This window comes from Numida meleagris, chromosome 3 (assembly GCF_002078875.1).
Source record: "Numida meleagris isolate 19003 breed g44 Domestic line chromosome 3, NumMel1.0, whole genome shotgun sequence".
Lineage (NCBI taxonomy): Eukaryota > Metazoa > Chordata > Aves > Galliformes > Numididae > Numida > Numida meleagris.
The window spans coordinates 35,452,120-35,472,681 of NC_034411.1; the positions used below are offsets into that span (position 1 = coordinate 35,452,120).

At 36.8% G+C, this 20,562-nt stretch overlaps 1 protein-coding gene across 3 annotated transcripts in view; it reads left to right on the forward strand.

The window, feature by feature from the left end:
- Nucleotides 298-20,562, forward strand: part of LOC110396100 (inactive phospholipase D5-like) — a 304,755-nt gene continuing 284,490 nt past the window's right edge. Inside the window, exons 1-3 of one of the 3 annotated variants that reach the window (XM_021391423.1) lie at nt 298-665; nt 931-1,003; nt 1,718-1,837. The gene's annotated coding sequence lies outside the window, so the exon portion shown is untranslated. The remainder of the gene's footprint in view (nt 666-930; nt 1,004-1,717; nt 1,838-20,562) is intronic. The other 2 variants (XM_021391422.1, XM_021391424.1) reach the window with 2 other exon arrangements.

A 20,562-nucleotide genomic window follows, 5' to 3' on the forward strand; every position in this document is an offset into this window, starting at 1 on the left:
AATAGGTTACTTGAAGGCAGACAGAGTTAGAACAGTCTTGTTAGAAGAGTAACCGATAGGTGTCTCGTAATGACATGGGCACCCCGGGGATGAATCCCACTGAGCCCCGTAGACCCATACACATCCAGCAGGCGCAGCAAATCCCGCCCCGGTTTGGTGCTGCCTGAGGCTCGCGGCGCCCCCTGCGCCTCGCTGCCCCTTGTGAGCGCTGGCGGGGCTCCTCCCGCTGCGGTCGCCAGCTCTGTGCAACGCGCACGCGCCGCAGCCAGCGCCTCGCGAGTGACCGTTGGTGGCGGTTACGCCGCGTTTCGGTTTGCCGCCCTTACTCCCGGCTCTGAGATGAATTTTCCGAGTCACGTGGGTTGTTCTTTGGGAGCGGTGCTACAGAAGGTGTAATCTCAGAGTATGCACGTATGGAACATGTTATATTAAAGAGAACGTGAGGTGTATTGCAGCTGCCGGGAACCAGAAGGAGAAATAGCGTTTATTTTATATTTAAGCAGCTGAGCCACAGTCTGCGTGAAGCATTAAATACGTGGCTAAAAGGGGGGTTCAGCCACAGCCTAGTGAGGGAAGAAGGTGCTGTGCAGCTGTAGAGCTTAAGCAGGAGCGTGAGCAGCTTTGAGCAGGACTCAGGAGAGCTAAAAAAGTGCATCTTCTTGCTGGTAAATCCATCTTCAGTCTTTATCCAATGCAAAATAGCATAGAGATTACAGGTGGCAAATGATATAATTTTTGTGAAATAACCTAGGCACTGCGCTGCTGTATCTCTAGATAGGGAGGAGGAGCCTGGTTTGTGCAACAAACTGATGCAGCAGTAGCATGTTTGGAGAACGTTTCTCGGCTTGAGTCAGCAGCCAAACAGCTGTGCTAGGGCAGTGCAGCAGTAGGAGTTGTTTAAGAGACCAAGTGCAAGTTGTTGTGCTGCAGGTTATGGTGGTAGACATATGATACCTTATGGAAGTATGGCTGCCTAACTGGAGTCACTGGACATTTTTTCAAGGTACAAAGATAATTCTTAAAGGAGCTGTCTCTTCCTCTAATGACTGCTGAGAGATCAGTATTCTGCTGTTGTCAGCTGCAGCTCTATATGCCTGAGCTGATGCAGACACTAAACAATACTCGAAAATCTGCAGTATGCCAGAGATAAATTTCAGATGTAGAGGAATATGTAATTGCGTTTAGAACCTGTCTACTAATCCTTGTACCACATATAATAATGCTTCTTTAACTATTCAGAGGGGTGTAGATGCCCTTTGCTACTCTCTGCCTTCATTTCTTCCCTCCATTTTGAGTGATGCAGTGGCATAAATGTCCAAGTTACAATTTTGCCTTTTTATGTACCCCTCCATGGCTACTTGGACCATGTCTAAACCACACCCAGTGGGTTGAACTGAGTTCTTTGAGACTCGCACACTGGTCTTCACACACTAGTCCTCATACCACTAGGCAATTTCTTCAGTTTTAGTTCTGTTATCCTCAAAGCAAGAGGCCTGAGTGTATTGTTACAGCAACTGTTGCTTGACAAGAAAGTATTTGAACATTTCACAACCTTCTATAGAAGAAGGAGAGAGGAAGTTCCTTGATTTTTGTTTTCAACTACATAATGTAAGGGAGGTGGTTTTGGAAAGTATATTCCTTCCTGAAGATTTCATTCTGTTTCACTTTTTTTTTTTTCTCTTTTTTTTTTTTTTTTATTCTTTTTTCTTGCTTCAAGCTGTTGTAAGGAAAGAAACTCCTACTAAAATGGAAGGAGAAGATAAAGAAAATCTCTCTTCTACGTGCGAGGCTGTGTCTCAGCTGTGGAGAAACTAGTTCAATGGCTTGAAGAAAGAGAGTAAGTCTTCTCCTTCACCTGTACAAACCAGTATCTCAGCTATTAGAAATAAGCATTCCTCTGCTTGAGACAGGATGTAGTGGGTACACACCACGTGTCATGTTGTGGTTTTACCTGTGTGACCACAGAGGATGTGAAGAAGTGGGATGGAAAACCCACCTCGACCCTAGAGATATGGGTACGAGAGTTGCAAGGGAAAACAATCACAAGAGAGGGTTCTTTCAGGAAAATGACTGCTCCATTTTCCATTGGGCAGTTCTACGATATTACGGTAAGGCTTGGGCTATGTGAGCATTTCATTTATTCTGCAACAAGAAGGGTATACAGGATTGCCAATCACAATCAGAATAATTGCTTAAGGACCTATATTTTAAAATGACCTTATTTCCTTCTAATACATACTTCAATACTTTAACCAAATTTGGATGTGAACTGTTGCAAGGTGGATAATGACTGCCATAGTTACATACCAGGTTATGCACTGAAAGTTGTTTTTTCATTCCTCTGGATTATCTGGAAATGGAAAGATATGATATGAAATGTTGTCTTCTCTTTGATTCCCTTTTATTTTTAAAAGGACTTCAGCAGAAGTAGAATTGACGTGATAGCTGGAGCTTCACTGGTTCAAGCAAAATGCTTGGCTACCTCATTTAGAAAGATAGTGTATGTAAAATCAGTTCTGTGAGACTGAGAAGAAAGAAATGTCTTCTGCTTAGGAATCCAAATGTATTTGCAGTCACGGAAGAAATGTATACTAAACACCAAAGAAAACAATATGTCATAAGACAGATTTTTCTCATCTCCTCAGTGCAGGTCACCACTTATTTGCTTTTTCACTTAGGTTTTGTGAAGCTGCTGAAGTTATAATCTAGAGGTTTTTAAATGGTGTTTAGGAAATGGAAATGAAGTATTTTTTGATACTTTCTAAAACAGCAGATCTGATTTATGTCTTCCTAAAATGATAACTTGAGCCTGTATCCCTGAAAATCTCCTGGGATCTGTTCTGTCAGATGAGGGCTGAAAGGGCTGAAATCTATTTTCCCCACTCTTAGTAGCGCCCTAGAATGGTGCATGTAGGCATGGCAAAGGGGCAGCCACGCAACTTCTCTATTCAGGTTGCAACTAGTTCTGTTGGACCTACCCTCATGCTATGTGAACATATACAACTGTTTTCATACTGTACGTTTTTACTAAAAGCTTTCTCCTAGGGAGAACAAATGTCTATTTTAATGTTTTAGGTTTTTTTTTTTCCAGTATAAAAGACTATTTCCTATGATTTTTAGTGTATAATCATCCTTTTCAAAGCAGATTGACTGAGAAATGAGAAAAGAAATCCTTTTTTACCTGGCTGCTGCAAGAGTACGGTATCTCCTCTAACCAAACTTGGAAACTTGTGAAGTAGTAGATCAGGAGAGAGAAATAGTTGATGCTGAGGACTTGATATTCATATGGTCTTTCAGGGTTTTGTTTCAGATTAGATTTATTCTGATCCTGTGTAATGAGTGCCCAATGGAATATCCTTCACTTTAGAGTTATACTGAGAAGTCCTAGTCTCAGAAGTAATGTCAGGAAAGATCTATATTTAATTTGATAAACTATACATTCTATGATTTATATAATAAAATTAAATTCAGATATACTAGTATTATTTTGTAAACAGATAGTCAAGTATTCAAAATAATGTCTTACCATCACATTTAAGCATTTCCTATTGCAAGTACTACTTTATTATCCTCCAAATCCAAAAGTACAAAAATCACAATATATTAATGCAAGTTTTGATGATTAAATTTCAAAATAGATGAATGAGATACGCAAATGTTTTCAAGGAAATTAAAATGGTAACTTTATTAATTTCAGAATAATCTGGTATGTTCCAGTTTTCGTAAATAGTCAGATAGTGCAGGTAATGTCAGGCTACAGTAAGAAATGCTTGCTTTTACTTTTCTAACTGCAATCTCTCACAGTTCCAGTGTTTTACCAACCACTAAAGAAGTTCATGTCTGTATGAAAGGCGAACTATTTCCTTTCAGTGATGATAAAACACTGCAGGGAGATACTTGCAAGTTGCTGTCATTTTGAACAGATTTATGACATGAACTCATTATTTTGCATGTGATAGAGTGAGCAAAAGAAATATACAGCTTGCAAATATGATTAAATTGGATTTTCTCAGGATGCTTGTCTGTATCAGTACTGCTGGTGCCCTAAGGGCACTGCTTAATATTTTGAAAAAGTGAGTCTTTGCTTCCAAGATAGTGCACACCTCCTCTAGCACTCTATCTGTGTGCTCTTGCTATTTCTTTGGTACTTAAAATGTGTCTTGACTGACCTTGTGATGAATTGGTTTGTGCAGCTAAACCAGCAGATATTCATCCCTGAAAAAGTAATTAGTTTTCTGACTGTTACTTTTATGGAACTAATTTAGCTGTGATTTTAAACTAAACTCTTCAAATTTGCTTCCAGCAAACTTGAACTGCTTCCATTGTGTTATTTTTTCCTCATTCTTACCTTTGTTTGGCTAGCAGATTTTAGGTATTCTGAAATCGTGTTTGCTTCATCAGCCAGTTCAGCACAATTAAGATCACCCATTAAGATCTGAATGGTCTGATCACTTTTTCTTTTCTTCATCTTTTGATCTCAAATTTCTATTTAATGTTTTCCTTGCAATATTTGTGGCTCATTGTAAAAATTAATGCTTTGTTTTCGCGCATCACTTGACCATTGTAATAGAAAGCTGCTGTAAGATCCCGAAGGTAAGATGTTAAAAAAAAAAAACTAACAACCTGCTATTTATTGAAAGAAAACAGAAGGATGATAATTTCATACCAAAATATCAGAAATTTCTTTTCTATCTCATAACATTAATTTCTGCATGTATTCGTAATTGCCTATCAGATTTTTCTTTAAAATATTTTGTTGAGCTTTTAAAAAATAATTCATCTTGAGAAACTTTCAGTTGACAGTTGCTTTACATAAAAACTACCGTGTCTTCTGTGCATGTTCCTCTTGTTTTCCTCTACAGAGAATTTAAGATTCTTATTTTCCTTCTTTCCTTCCAAATCATTTCAAATGTTTTATTTCTAACTTAAAACATGAAACTGTTTTTGATGATCTTGAGAGATCTAGTCAGAATATCTCTCATAAGATCTCATAATTAATAATAGATTAATGGAGTTGTTGGCTGCTTTAGTCAGGATGGCATTATGAACTTATACAAATACCTTCCAGGCTAAGTCAGCAAGAAATCAGCATTTTGGTGTATTAAATTCAGACTGTTTGATTGTATAATAATTAATTGTTCAAAGGGAAATTTAAACCCTGAATATGATGCAAACTAAATACTACCAACAATGTTGACTCCCACAGTTGAGAGCTCTTGGATGTAACGTAGGTATATGCTTTAAGACAACAAAAGTAGAAATGTTCGTAACGTCCTCTGCCTCATTCTTTTGTCCACCTCTGCTGGACTACTCTGTGGCATTTGAAAGTTTTTGGTGCAGTTTGCATATTATCACATTGATGTCAAAATACATATATTGTTTTTCTGGCTATTTTTCTAGAGTGAGCTATTATCAGAGACTAAATGATGTCTGGACACTGATGCTAAATCATTAGTTTGTAAAGTACAAGTAAAATATTAGTATGATGCTGAAGTATTAGTTTACTGTGCAATATCAGATGCATTATTTTCCTGGTGCATATTAAAAGTTGCTTAATTTTCTATCGTCGTTTCTACATGTCCTTGAAATAGACTTTCCTGCAGTGAGTCCAGGTGTTTCTGTGAACATTTTCCACCCCCTCCCACCTAGGCTGGCTTTGAGTCCTCAGCTGCACTTCATTGTTTTGTACAGCATGGAGTGATAGCACTTATTAAATAGCAATAAAAATAAAAAGAGGTGACTCCCAGAATAGGTGAATTGAGCACAGAAAACCTCAGAAATAATAGGAAGCTGAGCAGTTTAATTATTTTTATGAAATTAAATTCACATTTCCATCAAAACCTCAGATGGGTCTTTATTAAGTATTGTATTATTATTTCTGAGAATAACTTGAATATGCCTGAGTGCTTAGTATCACAAAGCACAATTATCTTTGAGGCAAAGATAATTTCATAGACAAGAAAGCCTTGCTTATGTAGGTTGTTGCTGAGTTCATGTCTTGTTGCAGGAGCCCTGTTGATTCAGAAAGCAAATTTATAAGGAAATTATTTTAAATACCCCGTGGGACCGAGTTCTGTGAAATCAAATATGTTAAGTTATGAAGAGGAATATAGTTGTAGTAACCACAAAGAGACAGAAGCATGGAAACATACTGTCCAATCCTCCTCTGTGCTATGGAGAACCAGCTTAACACCAGTCCAAATTTAAATCAGTTAAGCACAATCAAGCAATAGTGTATTTTAGCATAAGAGGGACAATCTTCAAACAGTTTTGAAAATCTGCTCCTAATTTTAAAATACGTTCACACAACTACTTAAGTTGTATCTTCTGTGCAGGAATAGTTTGACAGTACTACACACAACTTCTATGTAATAAATAAATCTCATATGAGCAAAAGCAGCATCAGCTGACTGAAGCAGCTGCAAGCTGCTTCTAGTGGAAGACAAAGTACATACATGTAAATGTGCGTATTCTTTTTTCATCACTGTTCTTTTTTTTTCCTTTTGTGAATGCCCCCTCTCTGGAAACATTCAAGGCCAGGCCGGATGCGGCTTTGAGCAACCTGGTCTGGAGGGAGGTGTCCCTGCCTATACCAGGGGGGTTGGAACTACATGATCATAAAGGTCCCTTCCAACTCAAACTATTCTATGATTCTATGATTTTATCTTGCTTTGAACTCTCAGGGAACTGTGGCAATTTTCAGCTTCTTCAGATTGGTTCTAAAAATCTATGGAACTATGTTTTTTTCATGATCTGTGAATGAACCCTGAGCTATAATTTGGAAATAAAATTGTATGTGAGGATGTCACCTGCAAACTTTGATCTCATACTTGTCCTTTATTTTGAGATGTTGGTGTTTCTTTTTAACTAGATGGCCTCTTCTTAACAGTAAAGTGACATATTAATCTTAATGGGTTAGAGCCTTAGCGACTGAGTTCTCATAGACATTTATAAGCTTTCTGCAGAAGGAGAACTGTAAGTTTGCTCTAGGAAGTGGAAGATAAACTTCCCGTTAAGACCAGATGATATTGTGAGGAAAGACTCGTCACATGTCTGTTCTTTTTCTTAGCAGTAGCATTCATCTAAATTATTTTATGCCTTTTCACTTCTGTGTTTAATTTTCTCTAACATTTTATGGTAGACTCAGCTATACAGACTAATTTTGACTCTGTTTATTGATGTTTTGAGGTCCTAGTTGACCTCATCTCTGAATCTAAATAAAAAATAGATTATTTTGATCTTCAGGGATTGGTTACAGTACAGCAGTTAGCAGGATAGCACCTGTGAGGATGTGCAGGTAAAAAGAGATTTGCAGCTATACTTAAAATATGAAAATATAAGACAGAATTCTCATAGTTCTCTCAGAAGAATTTGTTTTTTTAGCCTATGAGTAGTAAGATGAACCGTGTTCAAATAGCTTTTAAAGGTCAAATTTGAAGAATTCTTTCTGTTTGCTGACTTGTGAAACAAACATATTAATTTACAATACTAGCATATTCTTAATATATAATGCCTTTTATTAGCTACTAGAAAATAATTATTAAATAGTTTTAATATTAACTGATTCCATATTAGAAAAAAAATCTAAAAAATAATTTATTAAAAATCCTCTATGGCAAATAGAGCAGATTTTTCAGTCTCTGTTATTATTAATAATATATTACAATGGAACAAGGTTGTATTCCTCCTAAAACCTAAAGTTTTCCATTATAAAAAAGTGACAGTAACAATAATCCACAATAATGAAGAGGTACTACTCTTAAATGTGACACCAACCTCCACATTTTATCGGTGATTTCATGTTCTGCCTGATTGCAGCATCTAGGCCACCTGAGTGGCTTGCATTTAAATATTGTTTTTTTTTCCCCTCTGCTGCTTTTATAATATTTAACTCAACTCTTTAGATCATGACAGAGTTCAAGAAATAAGTGCGTCTTTCCTGCAGCATCAGAAAGCCCTTGAGAAATTGTCTGTCACAAGAGTCAGGATCAAATGCATCAGGAGTCACATTGTAACAACTTTGGCTAGCAAAAGATTTTTGCAAAAACTGATATCAAATACTACTGCTAGGAAGCTCAACTTTGAAAGAGCCTCACATTTCTCTGTAGAGTGAACTTCAATTTAGAGTTGACAACAGGAATTCAGTTCTTTAGTGCTTGCTCTGACAAATCAGTCCTCTTCAGACACTGAGTGACCTGAAGGATTGAATGGTTTTAAAGGGTGTGAATGGATATTAGGTGGTAGCAGTTAGCATCCATTCAGATGTCCCAGGATGTGAGTGTCAGGAGAGGAGACGCGTATTGTAAGCTATAACCAGTTCTCTGATTGGCCATGAACTTTTTGCCTTTATGCTAAAAGACCATTTTGCATCATATGTTCCTTCTGAAGTTATGCTCCAGAACAATATATGGTCTAACGTATATAATGTTTTATTCAAAAATATTTTACTTCAGTAATAAAATATCCCAGCCTTATCTCTGTCTCACTGTTTCTTTCTCTCCTGTTTCTTCCACTTTCAGAATTCAGTTCCAGGATTCTCTCCTGGCATTTTTCCAGTTAATTGGATCTACTTACTGAGAACCCACGTGTCTCAAATCAGTGTGTCATTTTGCACAGCTGGAAATGAAACAGCTCATTTTCTCTTTTAGATCTCTTTTTATCATTTTTATTCTCAATTATTTACCATTTTATACCTTCTAAATCCTAGCCTGCTATAACAGCTGTGATTGAGTCCTGAACAACATGGAAGAACAGATTCTGTCTAGTAACAAACTGATTAAAATCCTTCTAAAAAAATGCCGGATCTTGGTGTTTGAAATCCAGTCCTGGCCCTGGAGAAACTTTTATCATCATGCTGTAAATACTTGAGATCTGCTTCTTCCAGACTGCCACACGCTGATTTTTGTTCTTACAAACCCATGTAGTCGGCTGTCATTGTTACTTACATAAGGGGCTTTTGGAGAAACACAGCTAAGAAAGAGGCACAGAAGAAACACATGCAAATTTGAGTCAGCAGACAGATATTGCTGTATTCTAGAACTTGCCTTTGGAACCAGAATCCCATTCTGCCATTCTACTTATCCTAGTCTTTTTAGTTTTCTAGTGGTTATTGCATGTGATAATATCGGATTTTAAATGTTCCAACATCTTCTAGAAAGTGAAGTAATTCAAGACATCGGCAGAAGAGTCTGAAAGGATTACTATACTGGAGTTACTGTCAAAATGCTAGAAATAAGTTTAATAATTAAAAAAGGCTGAGCTCATTCTACACTTCTATTTTTAAATGAGAAATAAGGAGACTAGATCGTGTCAAAACATTTTGCTAAAATGCCTGAAATTGTGTAAAGTAACTATTTTCATTTAGAAGAGTTATTGTAATCTAGGGATACACAGAATGCAGTTGAATTCTAAATGTCATAGTTCATCTGAGCTGTGGTAAAATTTATTTGGTATTCTTAACCATAATTTGTTTTTTGAACCTCTTTTACCATTGCTTTTGGTTAATGCAATCCAGAGGTAAGATGACTCTGAATTGAAAGGATAGGCCTGAATGTAATTTTTGCTCTGAGTCACTGTGAGCACAGCCTCTTTGTTAAAGTTTTTTTTTTTCTAACTATTTACTAAGTTGGTAGTGCTAGATATCTAGTCTGTATGGATTTCTTGATGACTCAGTGGATAACATCTGTACTGAACCATCGCAATATGCAAAAAGCTTGCAAGTGAAATAAATGTACTTGGAAGTGGAACTTACTGCCAGAAATGCTTAGATGTAATCAGTGAGGTTTTGCCCTCACTTCTGGTTCTCGAGGAAAGGAAAGCTGAAATGAGGAAGATGCTAGAAGCCAGGAAAACTGTTGTGGGTGGAATTGCATCCTTACACTACAGCAGGCTAGCTGACTGAAGTTTAATGACCCGGTTTGCTAGAAACTGTCAACTGTAGGGCACCACATAGTAAGGAAGTCTTCTTCCATGAAACTTTACAAAAGAGCAATCTTGTTACAATAAAGTTTCATTTAGCTTCCCTTACTTAGCCCCTTTACAAGGAAATATTATTATCATGGCCAATCTCATGCAAGTGCTGAGAATTCTGGGATTTATAATGGAAAGCAAGTGCCACTATAAATTAGTTCATTATCATTAGTATTAATATTATTATGTTCTTCCACTTCAATAAAAAAATATAATACTTTAGATGAACTGCAGTCAAGTCAGTATTTATGGCAGCCCAGGAAAATCCATCAGTAGAGAAAGAAAGACTTTCTAGATGTATTTCAGCAATTTTCTTTTCTTTTACTTGCACTATAATTTTACAGCATGGAGTTGAAGCCTCATCTTATGTGGAATTATATTTATAACTGCTTTTACTGTATTTCCTAAGGGTCAGTCAGGTATGTGATGTTAGACATTCAGTGGAGATGCAGCCCTAATACATATAAATGGAAGAAGTGCAGCAGCTGTGTGGTCAGAAAATGAGGATGGAATACTCAGCACATCTTCCTCTAATGAGTGAAACCAAAGCCACATCAAGGCTTTTACCTCTTCCACTTGAATCCCTCCAGTACCTGAGCACTGCAAAGCAGAGAATAGATTAGTGTTCTTGCATTTGATCATTTGCTTAGATTCAGAACCAAAGGGAGTCATCAACAGAGTGGGTAAAATGAGCAGCAAATTGTTTCCACAGCTTTGTGGATGGAAGGATAGAGAGTCTGAGGCTGCTGTACAACAAAGTTGAAACTGCTGTGGAACAAATGTGAAGGTGTTGCATAGAATAGAAGTACAAGCTAGGACTATATCAATAAAACTTAAGGGCAGCTGCACCCTGAGCATCCTGCTTCAAGCAGATTCTGTGGAATCTCTAGCTGACCTGATTCTCATCTGAATGTAGTATTTTTCATTTCTTAAAATGTGTTTCAGCTAACTTATTTTTGGGGGAAGTCTTGGTTTACAGTTATTTAAGTGTACAGATTTTAATATCATTCAAAGCTGATGACAAGGAGTTATAACTATCTCTGTTCTTGCCAAAGAGAAAGAAAAATAAATGCATATAAATACATATACAATGTATATATACATGTGCATATACAATTACAATACCAGTGCTCGGGCACTGGAACAGGCTGCCCAGGGAGGTGGTGGAGTCACCGACCCTGAAGGTGTTCAACATCTTGGAGGTCTTTTCCAGCCTTGGTGATTCTATGATTTTATGATTCTCTGTTCTTATGTGGATACTTAAGTACATTTTACAATTGTGTATTTCCTGTACGCCTCTATTTCGGTAGGACCAATTTTCTAAGTGTTGGAATGAGCTTTCTTTCAACAAAAAATGTAATGGATTTTAAGGAAACATGTTTCTTTGTACTTTTATAAAGAAAAAGGTGTTATTTTTATGGCAATTTCAATTGTTCAGCTCACTAAGTACTAGATAATTTGTTAATTTTCTCAGGTACATCCCATTTAAAATATACTTGTCCTGATGATTGCCTCGCTCACTAGTGATGTTAAAATATTGTATTCTCCGTCGTAAAGCTATAGCTATGCCAATTGTATATGAACAGAAATCTCTATACTGTAACTGAAAAGAGAAGCCATCTTTAAGAAAAACAAAAGAAAACAAAAAATCCTACAGCTTCCAAGTTCAAACCATAGAACTTCAAAACTAGTAACTAGCTGCATAGCAATTAAAAAATATATTATTACATACATTATTCAAAAAGAACCCCATATGACTATTCATACATATGCGTATATGTAGTATGTGTATATGTCTATTCATTTATATACTCCTATAATGAATTTCAAACAGGAAAATGTAAACTCTGTGACTAGGCTATGGCCTATTAACCTGTATTTTGAATCTAGAATATGGCTTTGAACAGCTGAAAATGGTTGTGGAAATGTTATTCTTGTAAGTTATGGCAAATATATTGAATGCACAGTTATTTTCAAAATAAGAAATTAAAATCTTTCTGCTTTTCACTTGAAGTAACAAAAATGTGTTTTAGTGCGTCCTCTCAAAAATTAGAGAACACTGAATATTTGACTTCATTATGTTGATAAGGCAGTGAATTCTGTATCTACAACTATATGTTTTGATGCTGTTATCCACCCTACTGTTACATTCAGAGAAAGCTCTAGAAACCGCAGTCACTGGTTTTAGTGGTTGAGCACAGGTCTCTGCTGTATGTCAGCCTCTTTAAGTAACTTGTTCTGTGAACAGAAATCGTTCCTCTATGCTAAACTTAGCACCTTTTAAAATTTAAGTAATTATAAAGGTTGTCTTCCTTCTGGTGATACGGACATCCACTATTTCTCCTAGTGGTTATGATGTAATAATATACTTAAATTGGAATTTTGTATCTGCATCCAATCAATGAGAAATCAGTTTCAGGACGTAGATTACAGCTTTTGTAGTCAGGAATCCCTGTGATAACATGTTTAAATTTGTACACTTCTGCCTTCAAAGAAAGGAACAATAGCACTGCAGATTTCAGATGCAGAAATATGAAGTGGATCCTGGCAATCTGCACTCTGTACTCAGTTCTTGTCATGAGGGAGCCCTGCGGGTTGTTGTGGATGCTCACAGTAGCCCTGCAGGGCCTTGCAACAGCTCTTTGCTTTCTGTTGCTTAGGAGGCCTGCACTGGACCTTGCCAAGCTTTTGTTCTTGCTTCCAGTTTCTGGTGCACAAATATGCAGGATTTTTAGACACCATGTCGGCAGTCAATTATGAAGCATGTTGGTATTTGAGAATTCTGAAATAATAGTATATAGAATAGTTAGAAAGCCATCTACCTCTGCCTGTTCCAGCTCTTCTGTAATTTAATTTGTCAGTGTTGAATAGATAGTTACAACTGCTTTAGATAATGTTTTTCATTTTTCTCAGAAATCAGCATTATTCCTTTACAATGAGAGGGCAGGAGAATGCAGGAAAAAAAAAGAAATCTGAAACAGAGCCTTAATTTTCAGAAGAATGTGGTTGTGTGGAATTTTACCAGCTGGTTTAATTTCTGGCTGTGAATTGCAGACTGTTTGCTTGCTTCCAGCATGATGCCTCCACTCATTGAACAGGAACTGCAATCTTCTCTTGGGATTTCATATCGAAAACAGTTTCAGAGCATTTCTTCAGTAGTGGCTCGAAGGCACGGATTTATCTGCTATCTTCTGAGACACAGAGGGGAGGAAGACCAGTTTTGCACTGAGTACCTTTTTCATGTCTTAATCCTCCGATTCATTTTTCAGAAAAATAGTTGTATGCAGTCATTATTATTGGGAATTCCCCTTTCAGTGCTGCCCTTCTCTTGGTCGTTGTAAAACTTCTTTTTTTTTTTTTTTAACAGCAAATTTCTAATTGGAAACTGGGAGAGTCCTTTCAGAGCATATTGAATTTAGGACTTGTTTTAGGCTGCTGAAAAACAGGTCTCATTAAGATAGCATAAGCTACTATACTGAGAAGAAGTGAGGAGGGAAAAGTAATCAAAATGTGGAATCAGTTGTATATGAGTATGTCACTCAGAGTACAAAGAATGTTACTATTAAGGAACAGTAAATCCACTTAGTGAGGAACACTGTAGCAGTGTGTGGACAGAGAATTTTCTAGAAAGAGGCAAAAATTCTACTGTCTTGCCCTGTAATGTAGGTAGATTCCTGCTATGTGGCATAAAAAGAATTTGAGGTTTATGACATGTTAAATATGCTATTAAGTGCCACACAGAATGTGTGAACAAAGAAAGAAAAGAACTAGTAGATTTAACAACAGCAATAAAACTGAAAAGAGCATTAATCAACCATGAACTGGTCAGATTAGTGGGTGGCAATTTAACATGTCAGTGCATCTCCATTATCTTTAAACAGGTCCAGTGATTCCCTGGTCCCCTTTCCTCAGCTAACCTTTCACTTGAGGAGTAAAACTGGTGTTCCCTGCTTCTCTAACTGATTGCTGCATTCATGTAAAACTATATCCTTTGGCAGACACACTTTAAAGGATCGCGTGCAAATTGCAGTCAGTTTGGGAACTGACATAAGATACTGCAGTTAGCATCCTATGCCAGTCATACAAGCCAGCACTGCTTCGCCACCCATTTCTTCCATCTGGTTGCAGGTCACAAATGGAATGTTCCTCTCTTCTGACTCTTAGAGCTGTTAGAGTGCTTGGCTTCAGCTGATGTTCAAAAATATGACAAGAGGCACCTTCTTAATCACAAAACTGATGTTTCCATTTTTTTTTTTTTTTTTTTTTTAATGGAAAATGTATTTAAATTGCAGTGGGGAATGTTAAGTTACTATCTCCAAATACCATCTATGCTTTTTAGCAGTGATTCAGGACAAGAGCCTTTAACTGGATGGCTTACTGGTGATTTCCCACCTCATTTGATTCCATTTGGCATGGGTTAGTCTGTAGAAAGAAAAGATATCCACAAGTACAAGAACTATTACTTTAAATAGACTAGGAATACTCTGCCTCATATTCCAGAAATGTTCCTTATAGTTATTTCCTGTCCCATACCACTAAATATCTTATAGAATGTCCCAGTTTCAGTTGATTTTTTTACTGTCAACTATGATGCTATGTTTTGGCTTTAGGAGAAAAGTGATGTTGATAACACACCAATAGTTTAGTTGTTGCTGAGCAGTGCTGTACAAAGCCAAGTAAGTTTCAGTTTTTTCAGCTTCTCATGCTGTCCTGCCAGCATGGAGTTGCAGGGCACAAGGAGCTAGGAAAGGACAGAACCAGGACAGCTGACCTAAACTGGCCAAAGGGATATTCCATACCATATGACATCCTGCAAAAAACCCCATAAAACTAAAGTGAGTTCTCTGGGATGGGGGGCGGCCACTGCTCAGGAACTGGCTGTGCATCAGTTGGCAGGTGGTGAGCAATTGCATTGTGCATCACTTGTTTTGTGCATGTATATGTATTATATATACATACACACTCATAATAGCAATAATATGTTATGGTGTGTATTAACATTATTTCTCTTTTCCATTTTAGTAAATAGTTTTTATCTCCGCCTATGAGTTCTGTTTTTTGTTTCTGACTCTCTTCTCCTTCCCACTGGGAGGAGAGGAAAGAGAGTGAATGACTGTGTGGTGTTTAGCTGCCTGCCAGGTTAAATCACAACAGAAAAATTCATTCAAACAGAGGAGAAAAATCTTGTCTCTAAAAATACTGTGTTAACCCTCAGTAGCTTTGGCAAACGTTAGTGCAAGCAGGGATGGATGAATTGCACACTTCTCAACTTTTAATAAACAGCGGCTGGTTCTGAATTTGTTTACAGCAGAATATAAATTATTGCTGTGACAAATATAGTCCCCTTTTTGTTTTGCAACAGAGAGATTTTTTACCCCTCTGTTATAAACCTCAAACCTGGAAAAGAGAAAAATTGCTTCTGTCCCAGGATTCAAATGTATATATGACTGAGTTGACTGCTCATATATCAAAATAATTATTTTTCTTCCTCATGAATAATTTGACTTGAATAAATATCTTGAAAAGGAAAAAAAAAACAACACAAAAATGATTTCTTTTGACTGAGAGTCTTGGAGGAGGCTGTCTTGTTATCATCACTGAGGGTCACTGTTACATGTGTAAATCTACATTTTGTTTTATAGTAGGCTTACATAGTTGCTTATATGGTTTAACATCTTTTTTTTCCCTCATTCCTTATATACTTCGTTCATGCCAGTAATTTTAATATCTTTAAAAACTTCCTCCTGAGTTCTTAAAAAATAAATAGCAAAATTATTACTCATTAATATTCTAAAGAAAAAGAGAGGTTGAGTCAAGCAAATTGCTCTCCTGAATGTTACACTGGTAATTTCTCATGTCTTAGATCTGACTTGAGGAAGTTAGCTTGGTGCTTTTGCCCTTCTAATACTCATCCTCTCTGAAGCCTACAAGTACAGAGGGAAAGGGAAAAGAATTGTAGCATTATTTTTGCAGTAGAAATGCTTGCTTCCTGTAGAATCTGAACTGAGGTAAACTTTACAGAGGTCATTGAACAGACAGAATCTGGTGGCATCCTGATAAAATACCTCCTTATTTCATGACTAATCCTCTCAGCCATTCCAACTGAGAGTATTTCCTGATGGCAGCCAAAGCAGAAATTAACTGGAAATAAAAAGAGCTAATAGTAATAGCTATAGCACAGATGTTCTTAGCACAAGTAAGAAAAGCTGCATTAGACTGTTCCACGGATACCTACAAGTAAAATGAAAGTCTTGGAGTCCTTTAATAAGGAAAGTGTCAGAAATAAAAGAACACTATGCCTAGAAGTACTTAGGATGATAAAGGTATCTGAGGTTTGCTATCAGATAGTAATAGGAAGCTATGAATCTACTCTAAGTTACACTGATAATTCTTTTTATGAGTGTTAGCTAAAAAAAATAAATAATGGAAGTCTTCTGTAACAAGTTTCATTCACATCTACCTTTCCTCTATGGTATAATTATATGAAAACTTACAGTAAACTTTTCCATTCTGTGGAGCTACCCATGAGTTGGAGATGTTTTTGTAACAGACCATTTTAGATAATTAACCTTCTGTAAGTGGTTCTGCTGTCTCATGACTCTTTTGAATAATAGAATTTGAGTAATGGAATACCCAAAATAATTGTTGTAATGATTTTTTATTTCAACATATGTATTAAATAAGTGATAATTGAGGGAACATTCTAAATAGATCATGGTTTTAAAATTAGTCTGTAATTTTGGAGTGAAGTTGTTATTAGTCTTTCATTACAAAAGTATCAGGGCAAGAATTTGTCCTTTAATTTAATGACCAGAATGAAATTCATAGAAAACTTTCCAAAGTAATATTAGATTGATTTGGCGCTGTCTGTGTCTTGATAGACAAAGGTGAATAACAGGGGAAATGAAAAAATGCAGCTACTGTGATAGCGAAAGTCTACTTAGGGTTCTGTTTAATTCATTTATTTGAATACTAATGCTCTCCTTTTAACCAAGCTAATCCTATTCTCCAAAACTGATTTGATTAAGACTAGAGAAGGTAGTCCACAGATGCTGCAAGGGAATGGAAATTTTTCTTATTTTGAACGGTAATTTTGTGAACCCTTAGCCTCACTGAGTATAGAAATAATTAAAGCATATAGCTCATCCACTAACCCATCTTGAGATTTCAAAATGGAAAAATTGTTGTAATATCAAAATCCACTGGATTCCTATTGAAAGCTATTGCGTAATTTGTTTTCACAAAGAGAAATACTTTTGTTACAGAGTGGCAGTGAAATGACAGAAAAGGTTGTAGTTAAGCTGGGGACGTTATATAATGTGCTGTGTGGCTTTCTGCTCTTCCCCAGCTCATTCCACAGGAGATGCTCGTGTTGTGCACATGGTCTCTATATAAATACTCCAGAGTGTGTCTCAGCTGGGTCTCAGTAGAACCACTGTGTCTCCAGAGTTTAAAATTGCTGCGAGACAGTGTTTCAATTAGAATAATTGTATTTGCTCTTATGATGATATGCAAGCTATGCGGCTGGTCCACAAATAGACAAGTAAACTAGAGACCCACACATTAGTATGTTTATTACAAGATTACTAAGAAAATGGAGCCATACTTTCAAAAAATATATTTGAGCTCCTGAAATACACACTAAAGATAGTATCATCTATCCTGCACTGTTTTTTACTTTTTGAGGAACTGTACCCTCCACTTGCAAATAAGACCAGAAATGCAGAGCGAAACATTTAACTGGTGTGGTTTCACTGCTGTTGTGCTACAAGCCCACCTGCTAACAGTTAGATTCTTAGAGAAGCTAAAAGCTCTTTGGTAACTTTGAAGCAATGTTATGTTTGCAACTCTCCCTTGCCAAAAGCTAGTGGCCTTACAACAAAGAAGTGCTACTGTATCTCCGTGGCGCCTTAGCAATTAGAGATGGCCTATAAATGGGATGTGCACAAGAAAGAAGATCTTACTCTGGCAGGTTTGGTTTTGTTTCCCATTCAATATTATTTTGCAGCCCTTCAATGTCTGTAAAAGATTGTTTGCTCTAATTCAATAGCCTTATGCAGTGAAGAGGAAAAAATGTCATTGGTGTATCTACAGGATATATTGTGCAGGAAGAAATAAATGATATTGTTGAATTCATTACCCTAAGGGGGTAGCAAAAATAGAGTAAGTCTGCTGGATTGCTTTGAAACAAGATTTTAAAATTAATTTAATATTCCAGATAAAATATTCAAACACCGGAACTCTTTCCTCTGGGAGACTTACTCTACTAGTCTTGAGTACCAGAAACCAGTTTCTGACATGAATACTTGAAAGTTCTTCATCTTTAATCCATTCACTCCTAAGTAAATTTTTCTTTTCACCACATTGAAAATTTTTCATTACATGTTTATTATATTTTTAGATAGTTGTGCTTAATTTTAATTCAATGCAAGTATTCTTGGTTGTATTAATATTTCCTCATGTCTGTATTTCAGATTAGCACTCATTTCTGCTGTGTGTTGCTGAATTTCTCCTATAAAAATGGATGTTTGCTGTTCACAGCCTTTTCTCATTTTTCTATCTGCAGTTTCAAAAGATTCACGATAATAAGACAGGATCTTCTTATTGAGGAAACTAGAGGCACTCTGTCTCATGTATTTTTGCTTGCTTGTGTCTAATTTGCTGTCATCTTTCTCAGAAAACTTCTGCTGCTTTAGATGTTTAACTCCTGCTACATGCTAGTTTGTTTGTTTTTCTTCCCATTTTGTATTAGGGTTTCAAAATTATTTTCCTTTACTTTTAAGCATCTCCCTGCTGTATCACATTTTAAGAGCCAATATGAAGTATTGCTCTGTGTCTCAGGAAATGTTGATTCTGTTTCTGGCTCTGCCACAGGCCTACTGCACAATCTAACATCAGTCATCACCTTATTTTCCTCTGTAAGATGAGAGTATGGACCACATTTCCTCTCCAGTCATGGATAAAACACTCTAGAGAATTTACTGGACACAAAAAGGAAAACAAAGATATAAAAGAACCAGCATTCTAGTGGAAAATCCAGGAATAGGAAAATAGGAAATTCCTATTTATTGTGTAGATTATTCTTAAAGACTTGCATTGTCCAACTCCTGATTTCTTGAAATAGTGGGGTGTAGCTGAATATTGCTTTGAGCCAGGGATGCAGGAGCATTACTGACACTAAAAATAATGTGTGATCTGTAAGAGACTCAATTATAAGGATTTCCTATCAGGTCAACCAGTAGCCTTTTAGGAATCCTGCTCATGAGTGTGATTTTCACTTTCTATAGGTGTGCATTGTGTAAACAGCTGTGGCCTTTATTCTGCAGCTAATCACAAAATATCAGGGGGAGACAGAAGTGCAGGCTCTCCTGGAAAGCAGGAGAGCATCACGGAGGTGTGGCAGTGTACCTGTGGACAGGCAGATGTAGCACTGGGGCACACAGTGGTATATTTACCACTTATTTTACTGCAGCTTACATGTGGATTGTCAGAGGTAGGCCATGCTCTCTGATGTTAAGTTTTTCATTAAAGGTGTGATGTGTTTCACACTACTGTAAGACCCTATTTAAACTGATTATTAACTGATACATGGTTGATCTTTCTAGCTTTTATATTCAGTCCCTTTTCTAGTTACTTAGTTGGCTTTTATACTAGTAATGCAATTACAGGTTACAGGTTAATCTGTTCACCAAATAAAAGAGTCACTTGGAAGAATATCTCAATTTTAGTGTAAATTTAGAAGCTGAACATCCTTTTCTACCTCTGATGTGAAAGTGAAAACTGGCCAGTTCCAGGGGAAAAATAAAAATAAAAATAAATTAAAATCTGGAAGAATTATTTTAGCAATCAGATTAAAGAACTTCTAGAAAGGTCATGTGTCTTTGTGAGGTTTTGTTATCTTCAGGCCATAGGGATGGCAGACTTGGTTCCTTCTTGATAGAGTAAAGTGCTGGGCACCTTCCACTCCCCATGTTTGGGGCTGAAAGAGCCTACATGGCAGGATGCTTTTTGTAGTCATTTAGTTTGATGGTAACTATGTTAGTTCAGAAATACAAATTTGTATAATTAGGAACATTTCTACCAGCTCCAAAAATAATAGAAAATTGCATATTCTGTGTTTAATTCTGTGTAGATGTTTAAATACATATAGAATTGTAATTTAAACAGTGTCTGAATATCTTGCAGTAGCTAGCCCTTCTTCTCATGGTCACTGGTTCTTGTTCTCATGGGGGACTTCAGCTTCCCAGATGTCTGCTGGAAATGCAATACAGCAGAAAGGAAATGGTCTAGGAGATTCCAAGCGTGTGTGGAGAATAAATTTCTGTCTATTGGTCTGCTATTTATGAACAGGGAAGGACTTATGGGTGATGTGATGGTCGGAGACTGCCTTGAGCACAGTGATCACAAAATGAGTTTTTGATCCTTGGTAAATAAGGAAAGCAGTTAGTAGAACTACTACCTTGGATTTCCACAGTACAAACTTTGTCCTGTTTAAAGACCTGGAAGCCCTTGGGCAGTGGTTCTGAAAGGCAAAGGTGTCCAGAAAGGCGAGGCCTTCTGAAGGAATGAAGTCTTAAAGGCACGTGAGCAGGC